At 44.5% G+C, this 16,777-nt stretch overlaps 1 protein-coding gene across 1 annotated transcript in view; it reads left to right on the forward strand.

The window, feature by feature from the left end:
- The window catches only part of LOC311125814 (3',5'-cyclic-AMP phosphodiesterase 4D-like), a 47,566-nt gene that overhangs the window by 12,515 nt on the left and 18,274 nt on the right, over positions 1-16,777 (forward strand). The window lies entirely within an intron of this gene.

The following is a 16,777-nucleotide window of genomic DNA, read 5'->3' on the forward strand; positions in this document are numbered from 1 at the left end:
GGACATCTGCTAGGGAACTGTGTCTGGGGGAATGTGTGTGTAAAGAAGGCTTGTTGCTGTTTTTATCAGGCTCTGGTTTGACCTCTAGCTTGCACACAACTGTTGTTATTCCAGTATGTGTATATGTTGTTATTCCAGTGAGGGATGCAGTCTGTGGTGTGTGTGTGTGTGTGTGTGTGTATGTCTGTGTGTTTGGATGTCATTGCTGTGGATCATCCAGATGCTGAAAGTAGCAGCCGTGTAAATGGTGAGATGTGTTTACATGTTTTAAATACAGTGACACATATATACCTATTACTGCAACACCTTGTATTTGTTAGATTGGAAGATATCAATTGGTTATAGAAATAACATACTGCCCAATGTTTTTATGGCTATGTGTGTGTGTGTGTGTGTTGCCAGTGTGCTGCTAGACTGAAGGTCATTGGGCCGATGCCACAGATCAGGGACAATGTATGAATATGGCAGTCACATGCTGACTGCTTTGGTTCTTCACAATACGCATAGAAAGTAGATATGCATGGATACGCGTCACAATGGTCAAGTGTAAACACAACTGGAGACGTCCGTCACGCCACTTAGAAGACGCTTTTATGCAAAGCGACTTACGTTACAGAGAGTTCAGACATTTTGTAGTATGTGAATGTGATCTCTGCGAGCATTGAACCCATGACCTTGCTAGCACCATGCTCTTATCAACTCGCCACACGTGGGCCAGATAGTCCCATGACCCTCCTTATTAAATATACCATTCCCACTTTGTAAGAATTCTGTCATCAACAGTTAGTGGTAGGGTTTATTGTTAGCATTTAATTTACTTATTATATTTCCTGTTTCTCTCGCCTGCGAGATGATGGTCTGTCTGTGTAGGCTCTTTGTGTAGCATGTAGAGTAGCGTTGGGACAATAACTGAAAGGTTGCTTGTTTGAATCCCCGAGCCGGGAAGGTGGAAAAATCTGCCCTTCTGCCCTTGAGCAAGGCAGAACAACTGCTCCCCGGGCGCTGATGACGTGGACGTCGATTAAGGCAGCCCCCCGCACCTCTCTGATTCAGAGGGGTTGGGTTAAATGCAGAAGACACATTTAGTCAATATGCATTCAGTTGTGCTACTGACTAGGTATCCCCCTTTCCCCACCTAGTGTTTGGACATAGTTGTCTTTTCTTAAAGCACCTGCGGAGTCTTTCATCAACAATTACATTTCCCCTATTTCTTTCATGTTCTCATGCTTACAGAACTGGTGTGTGTGTGTGTGTGTGTGTGTGTGTGTGTGTGTGTGTGTGTGTGTGTGTGTGTGTGTGTGTGTGTGTGTGTGTGTGTGTGTGTGTGTGTGTGTGTGTGTGTGTGTGTGTATGTGTGTGTGTGTGCGCGTGTGTGTGCGCGTGTGGGCATGTGTTTCTGTACTGACTGTGTTACAGTATGTGCCCATATCTGTCTCTGTCTGCTTTCTCTCTCTCTCTCTCTCTCTCTCTCTCTCTCTCTCTCTCTCTCTCTCTCTCTCTCTCTCTCTCTCTCTCCCAAATGTGTGTGTTTAAGTTATCTAATCCTCTTTGACCACAATCAGGCCCCCTTGTCGTTCAGGTGGGGACGGAGTGCTTTTCTAAGTACAGATAAGCAGGTATTTCAGCCTAAACACTGGTTTCTTTATAGAGAAACACCAGGGATACCAGCCTAAACACTGGTTTCTTTATAGAGAAACACCAGGGATATCTGCCTTAACACTAGTGTCTTTATACAGAAACACCAGGGATATCTGCCTTAACACTGGTTTCTTTATACAGAAACACCAGGGAGATCAGCCTAAACACTAGTCTCTTTATAGAGAAACCCCAGGGAGATCAGCCTAAACACTAGTCTCTTTATAGAGAAACACCAGAAACATAACGTATGCACGTTATATGTTTGTGCGAAATGTGACTGTGTGGGTGTGAGATGCAGTCCTCTTTCTCTTTCACCCTTCAGTCCTCTCTCTCGTTCACCCTTCAGTCCTCTATCTCTTTCACCCTTCAGTCCTCTCTCTCTTTCACCCTTCAGTCCTCTCTCTCTTTCACCCTTTAGTCCTCTCTCTCTTTCACCCTTCAGTCCTCTCTCTCTTTCACCCTTTAGTCCTCTGTCTCTTTCACCCTTCAGTCCTCTCTCTCTTTCACCCTTCAAGCCTCTCTCTCTTTCACCCTTCAGTCCTCTCTCTCTTTCACCGTTCAACCCTCTCTCTCTTTCACCGTTCAATCCTCTCTCTCTTTCACTCTTCGGTCCTCTCTCTTTCACCCTTCAATCCTCTCTCTCTTTCACCCTTCATTCCTCTCTCTCTTTCACCCTTCAGTCCTCTCTCTCTTTCACCCTTCAGTCCTCTATCTCTTTCACCCTTCAGTTCTCTCTCTCTTTCACCCTCCAGTCCTCTCTCTCTTTCACCCTTTAGTCCTCTCTCTCTTTCACCCTTCAGTCATCTCTCTCTTTCACCCTTCAAGCCTCTCTCTCTTTCACCCTTCAGTCCTCTCTCTCTTTCACCCTTCAGTCCTCTCTCTCTTTCACCCTTCAAGCCTCTCTCTCTTTCACCCTTCAGTCCTCTCTCTCTTTCACCCTTTGGTCCTCTCTCTTTCACCCTTCAATCCTCTCTCTCTTTCACCCTTCAGTCCTCTCTCTCTTTCACCCTTCAGTCCACGCTCTCTTTCACCCTTCAGTCCTCTCTCTCTTTCACCCTTCAGTCCTCTCTCTCTTTCACCCTTTAGTCCTCTGTCTCTTTCACCCTTCAGTCCTCTCTCTCTTTCACCCTTCAGTCCACTCTCTCTTTCACCCGTCAGTCCTCTCTCTTTCACCCTTCAGTCCTCTCTATGTTTCACCCTTCAGTCCTTCAGTCCTCCCTCTCTTTCACCCTTCAGTCCTTCAGTCCTCTCTCTCATTCACTCTTCAGTCCTCTCTCTCATTCACCCTTCAGTCCTCTCTCTCTTTCACCCTTCAGTCCTCTCTCTCTTTCACCCTTCAGTCCTCTCTCTCTTTCACCCTTCAGTCCTCTCTTTCTTTCACCCTTCAGTCCTCTCTCTCTTTCACCCTTCAGTCCTCTCTCTCTTTCACCCTTCAGTCCTCTCTCTCTTTCACCCTTCAGTCATTCAGTCCTCTCTCTCTTTCACCCTTCAGTCCTCTCTCTCTTTCACCCTTCAGTCCTCGCTCTCTTTCACCCTTCAGTCCACTCTCTCTTTCACCCTTCAGTCCTCTCTCTCTTTCACCCTTCAGTCCTCTCTCTCTTTCACCCTTCAGTCCTCTCTCTCTTTCACCCTTCCTTTCGCCCCTTTTTCCCTTCTCTTTGTTTTCATGTTTATGTTTTTCCCGCTGCACTGAGAATGCGCCTGACGTACCGGCATCACTCTGCCCAGCTGCATACCGATGAAGGCACACACACACATACACACAGTCACACATATACACACACACACTCTCTCTCTGTCTCACGCAGACACACGCGTTGTGCGCAGATAGACAGGCCTAGGCATGTGCCACACACCCCACCTCGGCTGCAGACCCGCATGCTCACCCCTGTTACCATGGAAACCATGCCGTCAATTCAATCCCGGCTCTGTGTTGAGAGAGAGAGAGAGAGAGATAGAGAGATAGAGAGAGAGAGAGCTGTATGTTTATTCGTGTGTGCCTGTCTCTCTTAGCAGGCATTTTAATGTTCCACATAAGGTCACAGGTTGATTATACTATCTTATTGGAAACTGTAACATAATGGACCCACTTCATCTCAACTGGATTCCAACTTAACTCACCTACCATATACAGTGAGGGAAAAAAGTATTTGATCCCCTGCTGATTTTGTACGTTTGCCCACTGTCAAAGAAATGATCACTCTATAATTTTAATGGTAGGTTTATTTGAACAGTGAGAGACAGAATAACAACAACAAAAATCCAGAAAAACGCATGTCAAAAATGTTATAAATTGATTTGCATTTTAATTAGGAAATAAGTATTTGACCCCCTCTCAATCAGAAAGATTTCTGGCTCCCAGGTGTCTTTTATACAGGTAACGAGCTGAGAGTAGGAGCACACTCTTAAAGGGAGTGCTCCTAATCTCAGTTTGTTACCTGTATAAAAGACACCTGTCCACAGAAGCAATCAATCAATCAGATTCCAAACTCTCCACCATGGCCAAGACCAAAGAGCTCTCCAAGGATGTCAGGGACAAGATTGTAGACCTACACAAGGCTGGAATGGGCTACAAGACCATCGCCAAGCAGCTTGGTGAGAAGGTGACAACAGAAGAAACACAAAATAACTGTCAATCTCCCTCGGCCTGGGGCTCCATGCAAGATCTCACCTCGTGGAGTTGTATTGATCATGAGAACGGTGAGGAATCAGCCCAGAACTACACGGGAGGATCTTGTCAATGATCTCAAGGCAGCTGGGACCATAGTCACCAAGAAAACAATTGGTAACACACTACGCCGTGAAGGACTGAAATCCTGCAGCGCCGGCAAGGTCCCCCTGCTCAAGAAAGCACACATACAGGCCCGTCTGAAGTTTGCCAATGAACATCTGAATGATTCAGAGGAGAACTGGGTGAAAGTGTTGTGGTCAGATGAGACCAAAATCGAGCTCTTTGGCATCAACTCAACTCGCCGTGTTTGGAGGAGGAGGAATGCTGCCAATGACCCCAAGAACACCATCCCCACCGTCAAACATGGAGGTGGAAACATTATGCTTTGGGGGTGTTTTTCTGCTAAGGGGACAGGACAACTTCACCGCATCAAAGGGACGATGGACGGGGCCATGTACCGTCAAATCTTGGGTGAGAACCTACTTCCCTCAGCCAGGTCATTGAAAATGGGTCTTGGATGGGTATTCCAGCATGACAATGACCCAAAACACACGGCCAAGGCAACAAAGCAGTGGCTCAAGAAGAAGCACATTAAGGTCCTGGAGCGGCCTAGCCAGTCTCCAGACCTTAATCCCATAGAAAATCTGTGGAGGGAGCTGAAGGTTCGAGTTGCCAAACGTCAGCCTCGAAACCTTAATGACTTAGAGAAGATCTGCAAAGAGGAGTGGGACAAAATCCCTCCTGAGATGTGTGCAAACCTGGTGGCCAACTACAAGAAACGTCTGACCTCTGTGATTGCCAACAAGGGTTTTGCCACCAAGTACTAAGTCATGTTTTGCAGAGGGGTCAAATTCCTATTTCCCTCATTAAAATGCAAATCAATTTCTAACAATTTTGACATGCGTTTTTCTGGAAAAATAAAATAAAATCTGTCTCTCACCGTTCAAATAAACCTACCATTAAAATTATAGACTGATCATGTCTTTGTCAGTGGGTAAACATACAAAATCAGCAGGGGATCAAATACTTTTTTCCCTCACTGTACATGCATCACCTGCCATAACAGAGCTGGCTCAACTCCTTCAGCTGTGTAAGTCAGACTGAGTAACTGGGGAGTGTCACTACCAAGAATGCTCTAAACCCAGCCCAGTCACCACACACATATAACCATAAGGCCAGGGCTCCCTGGTGCCAACCCTGAGAGGAGAAGAGAGGAGAGGTGAAGAGAGGAGAGGTGAGGTGGGGAAAGGAGAGGAGAGGTGAAGAGACGACAGGAGAGGTAGGGAGAGGAGAGGTGAAGAGAGCAGAGGTGAAGAGAGCAGAGGAGAGGTGAAGAGAGGAGAGGTGAGGAGAGGAGAGTTCGAGGAGAGGAGAGTTCGAGGAGAGGAGGGAGGGAAGGAGGAAGAGGTGAAGAGAGGAGAGGTGAAGAGAGCAGAGGAGAGGAAAGGTGGAGAGAGGAGAGGTGAAGAGAGGAGAGGTGAAGAGAGCAGAGGAGAGGAGAGGTGAAGAGAGGAGAGGTGAAGAGAGGAGGGGAGAGGTAAAGAGAGGAGGGGAGAGGTGAAGAGAGCAGAGGAGAGGTGAAGAGAGCAGAGGAGAGCAGAGGAGAGGAGAGGAGAGGAGAGGAGAGGAGAGGAGAGGAGAGGAGAGGAGAGGAGAGGAGAGGAGAGGAGAGGAGAGGAGAGGAGAGGAGAGGAGAGGTGAAGAGAGCAGAGGAGAGGTGAAGAGAGGAGAGGTGAGGAGAGGAGAGTTCGAGGAGAGGAGAGTTCGAGGAGAGGAGGGAGGGAAGGAGGAAGAGGTGAAGAGAGGAGAGGTGAAGAGAGCAGAGGAGAGGAAAGGTGGAGAGAGGAGAGGTGAAGAGAGGAGAGGTGAAGAGAGCAGAGGAGAGGAGAGGTGAAGAGAGGAGAGGTGAAGAGAGGAGGGGAGAGGTAAAGAGAGGAGGGGAGAGGTGAAGAGAGCAGAGGAGAGGTGAAGAGAGCAGAGGAGAGGTGAAGAGAGCAGAGGAGAGGTGAAGAGAGCAGAGGAGAGGTGGAGAGGACAGGAGAGGTGAAGAGAGGAGGGGAGAGATGAAGAGAGGACAGGAGAGGTGAAGATAGGACAGGAGAGGTGAAGAGAGGAGAGGAGAGATGAAGAGAGGAGAGGAGAGGTGAAGAGAGGAGAGGAGAGGAGAGGTGAAGAGAGGACAGGAGAGGTGAAGAGAGGACAGGAGAGGTGAAGAGAGGAGAGGAGAGATGAAGAGAGGAGAGGAGAGGTGAAGAGAGGAGAGGAGAGGTGAAGAGAGCAGAGGAGAGGTGAAGAGAGGACAGGAGAGATGAAGAGAGGACAGGAGAGGTGAAGAGAGGACAGGAGAGGTGAAGAGAGGAGAGGAGAGATGAAGAGAGGAGAGGAGAGGTGAAGAGAGGACAGGAGAGGTGAAGAGAGGACAGGAGAGGTGAAGAGAGGACAGGAGAGATGAAGAGAGGACAGGAGAGCTGAAGAGAGGACAGGAGAGGTGAAGAGAGGACAGGAGAGGTGAAGAGAGGAGAGGAGAGATAAAGAGAGGAGAGGAGAGATGTATGGACTGTAGCCATCTATTCTGTTGTTGTCATGTCATACTGTATGGACTGTAGCCATCTATTCTGTTGTTGTCATGTCATACATCTGGATATCAGCAGTTGATGTTTGTCATGACAATGAAGAGAGCAGTTGGCTAAAGCACTAACACACTGGACCACCAGGCTAGTGGAGAGAGAGTACTTACACAGGCTGACCACATACCCCCTTCCCAGTCCCTGTGTGTGTTTGTGTATGTGTGGTGGCGTCAGAGTGGAAAAATGCTAAACTGACCGTAGAGCAGTTACTAGCGCCAACTTCTTTGATCTCAGCTGGCTCCGCACGCGCTTCAACCAACCCCACAAAAACAGGGGGTTATGCCGAATGTGTCTTTGCTGGCAACCCATTGGTTAGTCAGCAGGAAGCAAACATATGTGGAGCCAGAGTGTTTGTTCTACTGCTCCAAAAGGCAACCACAGAGAAGTGGGAAGCACGACAATGTGGTACACTGCTCCTTCTGGTGGATTTAATTACACACGGAGGCCAGCGCCAGCCCAAAGTACATTCAAACCCAGTGACACAGGCTTGGCTCCATTCTAGCGAACCACAAAGCCCTGGTGGGGCCTCCAGTTTCGGTTCGACAGGCTACACACTAGTATCAGCTGAGGCCTTATAGTTAGGCAAGCAACCAAACAGCACTACTGTCTAACGTTGTTCCGCTTTCCTGCTTTAAAAGGCTTAACCCCCTGGAGTCGATGTCCGCGCCCTACCCTATATCACCTGTATGATCACAGTGCGTAACAATTCACCAGAGTTCTATACGATAGGCACATAAATCCTGTTGATCAGATGTTATTGAATGGGGATTGTTAATAAGAGTAGATTCTGTATCTGTACAGTACATTACTGTCATGCTACACCATTCCCTACCATATTCTCTAGAGATTACTAGTTAATAGTTTTGTATTTAAACTACTTATTCCATTGACGAGGCAGAGGAAGGCCGAGTGTGGTGGTGGGGTGTCATATGAAAACTATTACTCTCAGCATTAGTTTATTATAGATTAAGAGCAAGCTATAAACAAACTTCTTAACGGATGATTAGAACTAATCCAGCGTACATTAGCCCCACACTGTGAAATCAGGCTCGCAGCGGACGTCATTCCAATCAATGCTCTTAATCAATAACCCCATCATCATAATGAAAGGGCCAATCCTAATCCTAATCCCACGTCTAATAAATAAGAAACTTGTTTATTTAACAGCTTTTTGAGGATAAAAAGGCCTTCCGCTAGAGTTCTTTCTGTACGTGACGACTTAAGGGTGAAGTTTCGCTGGGATGTTAGCCTGGCGTTATCTTAGCATTAGCCTAGTGTTAGCCTAGTGTTAGCCTAGCGTTAGCATCTTTAACTCATGATTATTTGGTTGTTGTTTCCTTTCTGGGGAACGACAATGGTTCCTAGCTAGTATTTGAAGCTAATTGTAAACAGCTTAGTGTAGTCGTAGCATTTCACCAACATCAGAAGAGATAGTTTGTCTACTTTGATGCTTGGATCAACTTCTTGTTCTCTCTCGAAGCTAACTCTGGTGGTTGATTTTGTGTTGTAGCATAGCGTATTTTGCAGGATTGACCAACTGTGCTGCACTCTAGCCCACAGTTTCTCCCTTATGCTTTGCTTTTAAACCGTTGTCTTATTTGTGTACAGTATATGGTATTATTCCATGAGTGTTGGTATGGGGGTGTGTACACATAATCCACTACACACACAAATAGACTAACACAGAATACACTGGTTGTGTCACGATATCAGACCTATCCAGATCATTCATCCCAGACCAAACTGTCACTGTCACTGATCTACAGCCATTCCCGTTATAACGACAATCATTGTGCAACTACAGTATCATTGTGCTTCGGGCCTAGATAGGCCCTCCCCTTTAAGTACAGTAGAGAGCCACTACAGCTCCCCATGGATTTGTAATGAGCTCCTCCATGACCTGTCTGTCCCTGTGTGTCCATACATGAAAGGCTGGCCAAGAACCAGTGGGTGTTAGCTATCTCTTTATGAATAGTGCTGCATTGTTTCCCACCAGTGGAGGCTGCTGAGGGGAGGACGGCTCATTATAATGGCTGGAATGGAGTGAATGGAACCATGTGTTTGATACCATTCCATTGACTCCATTCCAGCCATTAAACTCCATTCCAGCCATTATTATGAGCCGTCCTCCCCTCAGCAGCCTCCACTGTTTCCCACCATCCCTAACCCTTCATTAGCCATTCATCACAACCAGGAAGTGTTCATCAAAGACCTACACTATATATACAAAAGTATGTGGACACCCCTTCGGCTAGTTCAGCCGCACACGTTGCTGACAGGTGTATAAAATCGAGCAGAGTGGTGGAGTGGTGTAAAGCTCACCACCATTAGACTCCGGAGCAGTGGAAATGCGTTCTCTGGAGTGATGAATCACACTTCACCATCTGGTAGTCTGAAGGACAAATCTGGGTTTGGCGGATGCCAGGACAATGCTACCTGCCCCAATGCAGAGTGCCAACTGTAAAGTCTGGTGGAGGAAGAATAATGGTTTGGTGCTGTTTTTCATGGTTCGGGCTAGGTCCCTTAGTTCCAGTGAAGGGAAATCTTTACGCAACAGCATACAATTACATTCTAGACAATTCTGTGCTTCCAACTTTGTGGCAACAGTTTGGGGAAGGCCCTTTCCTGTTTCATCATGACAATGCCCCGTGCACAAAGTGAGGTCCATAGAGAAATGGTTTGTCGTGATCGGTGTGGAAGACCTTGACTGTCCTGCACAGAGCACTGACCTCAACCCCATCGAACACCTTTGGGATGAATTGGAACGCCGACTGTGAGCCAGGCCTAATCGCCCAGCATCAGTGCCCGACCTCACTAATGCTCTTGGCTGAATGGAAGCAAGTCCCCGCAGCAATGTTCCAACATGTAGTGGAAAGCCTTCCCAGAAGAGTGGGGGCTGTTATAGTCGCAAAGGGGGGACCAATTCCATATTAATGCCCCTGATTGTGGAATGAGATGTTCGAAGAGCAGGTGTCCACATACTTTATGGTCATATAGTATATCTGCTTCTGATTGATTCTGCTTTGAATTGCAAAGAGAGCTGCGTTCATGTTCACTGAATCTTGGTGGTTTATTGGTCGCGTGCACAGAAGTGCAGTGTAATGCTTGTGTTTCTAGCTCCAACAGTGCAGTAATAGTACCTAGCAATACAAAACAATACACACATAATCCAAAAAGAAACATATAAAGAAATATCAGAACAAGCAATGTGAGAGTCCGGTATTTAAATATACATTATATATATATATATATATATACACAGTTGAAGTCGGAAGTTTACATACACTTAGGTTGGAGTCATTAAAACTTGTTTCTCAACCACTCCACAAATTTATTTTTAACAAACTATAGTTTTGGCAAGTCGGTTAGGACATCTACTTTGTGCATGACACAAGTAATTGGTTACAGACAGATTATTTAACTTATAATTCACTGTATCACAATTCCAGTGGGTCAGAAGTTTAAATACACTAAGTTGACTGTGCCTTTAAACAGCTTGGAAAATTCCAGAAAATGATGTCATGGCTTTAGAAGCTTCTGATAGGCTAATTCACATCATTTGAGTCAATTGGAGGTGTACCTGTGGATGTATTTCAAGGCCTACCTTCAAACTCAGTGCCTCTTTGCTTGACATCATGGGAAAATCAAAAGAAATCAGCCAAAACCTCAGAAAAAAATTGTAGACCTCCACAAGTCTGGTTCATCCTTGGGAGCAATTTTCAAACGCCTGAAGGTACCACGTTCATCTGTACAAACAATAGTACCCAAGTATAAACACCATGGGAACACGCAGCCGTCATACCGCTCAGGAATGAGACGCTTTCTGTCTCCTAGAGATGAACGTACCTTGGTGCGAAAAGTGCAAATCAATCCCAGAACAACAGCAAAGGACCTTGTGAAGATGCTGGAGGAAACAGGTACAAAAGTATCTATATCCACAGTAAAACAAGTCCTATATCGACATAACCTGAAAGGCCGCTCAGCAAGGAAGAAGCCACTGCTCCAAAACCGCCATAAAAAAGCCAGACTACGGTTTGCAACTGCACATGGGGACAAAGATCGTACTTATTGGAGAAATGTCCTCTGGTCTGATGAAACAAAAATATAACTGTTTGGCCATAATGACCATCGTTATGTTTGGAGGAAAAAGGGGAATGCTTGCAAGCCAAAGAACACCATCCCAACCATGAAGCATTGGGGTGGCAGCATCATGCTGTGGGGGTGCTTTGCTGCAGGAGGGATTGGTGCACTTCACAAAATAGATGGCATCATGAGGAAGGAAAATTATTTGGATATATTGAAGCAACATCTCAAGACATCAGTCAGGAAGTTAAAGCTTGGTTGCAAATGGGTCTTCCAAATGGACAATGACCCCAAGCATACTTCCAAAGTTGTGGCAAAATGGCTTAAGGACAACAAAGTCAAGGTATTGGAGTGGCCATCACAAAGCCCTGACCTCAATCCTATAGAAAATGTGTGGGCAGAACTGAAAAAGCGTGTGCGAGCAAGGAGGCCTACAAACCTGACTCAGTTACACCAGCTCTGTCAGGAGGAATGGGCCAAAATTCACACAACTTATTGTGGGAAGCTTGTGGAAGGCTACCTGAAACGTTTGACCCAAGTTAAACAATTTAAAGGCAATGCTACCAAATACTAATTGAGTGTATGTAAACGTCTGACCCACTGAGAATGTGATGAAAGAAATAAAAGCTGAAATAAATCATTCTCTCTACTATTATTCTGACATTTCACATTCTTAAAATAAAGTGGTGATCCTAACTGACCTAAGACAGGGAATTTTTACTAGGATTAAATGTCAGGAATTGTGAAAAACAGAATTTAAATGTATTTGGCTAAGGTGTATGTAAACTTCCGACTTCAACTGTATATATATATATTACAGTTCAAAAGTTTGGGGTCACTTAGAAATGTCATTGTTTGCGAAAGAAAAGCAATTTTTTAAACATCAAATTGATCAGAAATACTGTGTAGACACTGTTAATGTTGTAAATGGCTATTGTAGCTGGAAACTGCTGATTTTTAATGGAATATCTACATAGGCGTACAGAGGCCCATTATCAGCAACCATCAATCCTGTGTTCCAATGGCACGTTGTGTTTGCTAATCCAAGTTTATCATTTTAAAAGGCTAATTGATCATTAGAAAACCCTTTTGCAATTATGTTAGCACAGCTGAAAACTGTTGTGCTGATTAAAGAAGCAATAAAACTGGCCTTCTTGAGACTAGTTGAGGATCTGGAGCATCAGCAATTGTGGGTTCGATTACAGGCTCAAAATGGCCAGAAACAAATAACTTTCTTCTGAAACTCGTCAGTCTATTTTTGTTCTGAGAAATGAAGGCTATTTCATGCGAGAAATTGCCAAGAAACGGAAGATCTCGTACAACGCTGTGTACTACTCCCTTCACAGAACAGCGCAAACTGGCTCTAACCAGAATAGAAAGAGGAGTGGGAGGCCCCAGTGCACAACTGAGCAAGAGGACAAATACACTAGTGTCTAGTTTGAGAAACAGGCACCTCAACTGGCAGCTTCATTAAATAGTACCCACAAAACACCAGTCTCAACGTCAACAGTGAGGAGGCGACTCCGGGATGCTGACCTTCTAGGCAGAGTTGCAAAGAAAAAGCCATATCTCAGACTGCCCATCTTAATCTTTTCTTTTTATTGGCCAGTCTGAGATATGGCTTTTTCTTTGCAACTCTGCCTAGAAGGTCAGCATCCCGTAGTCGCCTCTTCACTGTTTTGGTTACTACACGATTCCATATGTGTTATTTCATAGTTTTGATGTCTTCACTATTATTCTACAATGTAGAAAATAGTAAAAATAAAGAAAAAAGGACATCCAGCCAACCTGACACAACATTGGAGTCAACATGGTCCAGTATCCCTATGGAACGCTTTTGACACCTTGTAGAGTCCATGCCCCGACGAATTGAGTCTGTTCTGAGGGCAAAAGGGGGTGCAACTCAATATTAGGAAGGTGTTCTTATAGTTTTGTACACTCAGTGTATATAATGGTGTATATAGACGGTATGGACAATAGAAAAGGTGTGAACAGCAGTAGTTATATAGGATGAACATTGACTGGAATACAGTATATACATATAAAGTGGGTAAAAACAGTATGTAAACATTATTTACAGTGGTTTCTGAGAATATACAGTACATTTTAATTACTGTATTGCACACTAGTGTAAAAGTTGTTCCTCTCCTCAGCAACAACCACAGGGGTTGATTCTGATAGTTTCAGAGGATGTGCGTCATTGATCTTCAACTTCAACTCAGTGATCTCTTCCCCTTCCTGTAAGGGGCTAGATGAGTCCTAGACTTTTCTCACTTTTGACACATTGTGAAACATAGTAGTAGTAAATCAAATCAAATCAAATTGTATTTGTCACATGCGCCAAATACAACTGGTGTAGACTTCACAGTGAAATGCTTGCTTACGAGCCCTTCCTAACAATGCAGAGTTTAAAGATTAAAAATAAAATAGTAACACGAGAGGAATAAAATAAAATACACAAGAATGGAGCTATATACAGGGAGTACCAGTACCAGATCAATGTGGAGCTATATACAGGGAGTACCAGTACCAGATCAATGTGGAGCTATATACAGGGAGTACCAGTACCAGATCAATGTGCAGCTATATACAGGGAGTACCTGTACCAGATCAATGTGCAGCTATATACAGGGAGTACCAGTACCAGATCAATGTGCAGCTATATACAGCGAGTACCAGTACCAGATCAATGTGCAGCTATATACAGGGACTACCAGTACCAGATCAATGTGCAGAGGTACGAGGTATTTGAGGTAGATATGTACATGAAGGCAGGGTAAAGTGACTAGGCATCAGGATAGATAATAATAAGAGTAAAATAAAGAACAGAATAGCAGCAGCAAATGATGAGTGTAAAAGTGTGTGTAATGTGATGTATGTGTGTTTGTGTGGTGTCGGTCTGCGTGTGTGTGTGTGTATGTAGTGTATGTGAATGTGTATGGGTTTTGTGTGGGAGTGTCAATGTATGTGAGTGAGTGTGTATATGGTTTGTATATACAGTGGGGAAAAAAAGTATTTAGTCAGCCACCAATTGTGCAAGTTCTCCCACTTAAAAAGATGAGAGAGGCCTGTAATTTTCATCATAGGTACACGTCAACTATGACAGACAAATTGAGAAAAAGAAATCTAGAAAATCACATTGTAGGATTTTTTATGAATTTATTTGCAAATTATGGTGGAAAATAAGTATTTGGTCACCTACAAACAAGCAAGATTTCTGGCTCTCACAGACCTGTAACTTCTTCTTTAAGAGGCTCCTCTGTCCTCCACTTGTTACCTGTATTAATGGCACCTGTTTGAACTTGTTATCAGTATAAAAGACACCTGTTCACAACCTCAAACAGTCACACTCCAAACTCCACTATGGCGAAGACCAAAGAGCTGTCAAAGGACACCAGAAACAAAATTGTAGACCTGCACCAGGCTGGGAAGACTGAATCTGCAATAGGTAAGCAGCTTGGTTTGAAGAAATCAACTGTGGGAGCAATTATTAGGAAATGGAAGACATACAAGACCACTGATAATCTCCCTCGATCTGGGGCTCCACGCAAGATCTCACCCCGTGGGGTCAAAATGATCACAAGAACGGTGAGCAAAAATCCCAGAACCACACGGGGGGACCTAGTGAATGACCTGCAGAGAGCTGGGACCAAAGTAACAAAGCCTACCATCAGTAACACACTACGCCGCCAGGGACTCAAATCCTGCAGTGCAAGACGTGTCCCCCTGCTTAAGCCAGTACATGTCCAGGCCCGTCTGAAGTTTGCTAGAGTGCATTTGGATGATCCAGAAGAGGATTGGGAGAATGTCATATGAAACCAAAATATAACTTTTTGGTAAAAACTCAACTCGTCGTGTTTGGAGGACAAAGAATGCTGAGTTGCATCCAAAGAACACCATACCTACTGTGAAGCATGGGGGTGGAAACATCATGCTTTGGGGCTGTTTTTCTGCAAAGGGACCAGGACGACTGATCCGTGTAAAGGAAAGAATGAATGGGGCCATGTATCGTGAGATTTTGAGTGAAAACCTCCTTCCCTCAGCAAGGGCATTGAAGATGAAACGTGGCTGGGTCTTTCAGCATGACAATGATCCCAAACACACCGCCCGGGCAACGAAGGAGTGGCTTCGTACGAAGCATTTCAAGGTCCTGGAGTGGCCTAGCCAGTCTCCAGATCTCAACCCCATAGAAAATCTTTGGAGGGAGTTGAAAGTCTGTGTTGCCCAGCGACAGCCCCAAAACATCACTGCTCTAGAGGAGATCTGCATGGAGGAATGGGCCAAAATACCAGCAACAGTGTGTGACAACCTTGTGAAGACTTACAGAAAACGTTTGACCTGTGTCATTGCCAACAAAGGGTATATAACAAAGTATTGAGAAACTTTTGTTATTGACCAAATACTTATTTTCCACCATAATTTGCAAATAAATTCATAAAAAATCCTACAATGTGATTTTCTGGATTTTTTTTCCTCATTTTGTCTGTCCTAGTTGACTTGTACCTATGATGAAAATTACAGGCCTCTCTCATCTTTTTAAGTGGGAGAACTTGCACAATTGGTGGCTGACTAAATACTTTTTTTCCCCACTGTATAGTCTAGTGACGGTGCGTAGGGTCAGTGCAAGATTGAGTCAATGCATATAGTTTGGGTACCATTCATTGACTATTTAGCATTCTGGCTATTTAGCAGTCCAATGGCTTGGGGGTAGAAGCTGTCTCGAAGCCTGTTGATCCGAGAGCCAATGCTCCGGTACCGTTTGCCGGATGGTAGCAGAGTGAACAGTCTATGGCTTGGGTGGCTGGAGTCTTTGGCAGTTTTTCGGGCCTTCCTTTGACTTTTTCAGTGACATGGACGCTGTTATTGATAATACTTTATAATACATTTTATAGCCATGCCTAGATTATATTGATTTATTTGTCTTTTTTGGACACTCCTCTCTTGCTCCTTCTGTATCCAATCCTGTTACTAACCCCTGGGATTATTTGCCTTTATTTGCCTGGGAAGAATTTGTGGATTATGCCATCAAGGCCCTGGGGACACTACCATATGGATGATGTCATGATTGATTGTATAACGAGGATTTGAGGGAAACCGTTTGTGTACTTGTTTTGGATCTATCCATCTTTCGGACTCTTTATATTTGATTGACTGCGTCGAAAATGCCGGAGGCAAACTATTTAAGTTCTGTGTCAAGGGGATACATAAAGGTATGTTATCCATGATGCTGATTTTGAATTCAATAAAATTCAGGGCTGAGTTTATTAGGCACCAAATGGAAGAATACAGACAAACAGGGAGAGACTACCTGAACTACCTGGTCCATTAAGAAACCGTCATTTACGTTTTCCGTTGCAAAATATTTTCCATCGTGTGCCGTAATGAACACGACCCAAATAGCCAAGCTTATGTTAAAGCTTGTAAATTATCCTGGCTGCCTTTTAGATTATGTCTATTAATTCAGTGTTATTCATCAATGCAGACATTTTCGTTGATGTCAAAAGGGTAAATAATGTGATGTGATGATCTGTGATGTATGAACAGTAAGAGAGATTGGAGAAAGCAGTACTAGTGCAGGAACTAGTCGTATTTCCACCTCAAGCATTGTGTCAGAATTTGTTAGCCATATTGTATAGATTTGTTTATGCAAATGTATGCTGTGCCGTGGGTAGACTGACATATTTAGCTGTTTTGTTGTTGAGGACGAGCTGCCTACTTGTCTCTCGCAAAGTCAAATGGAAATTGTTGTGCTCAAACA

The sequence above is a fragment of the Coregonus lavaretus genome (genome assembly GCF_964263955.1).
Source record: "Coregonus lavaretus genome assembly, contig: HAP1_SCAFFOLD_2722, whole genome shotgun sequence".
NCBI classification, from domain to species: domain Eukaryota; kingdom Metazoa; phylum Chordata; class Actinopteri; order Salmoniformes; family Salmonidae; genus Coregonus; species Coregonus lavaretus.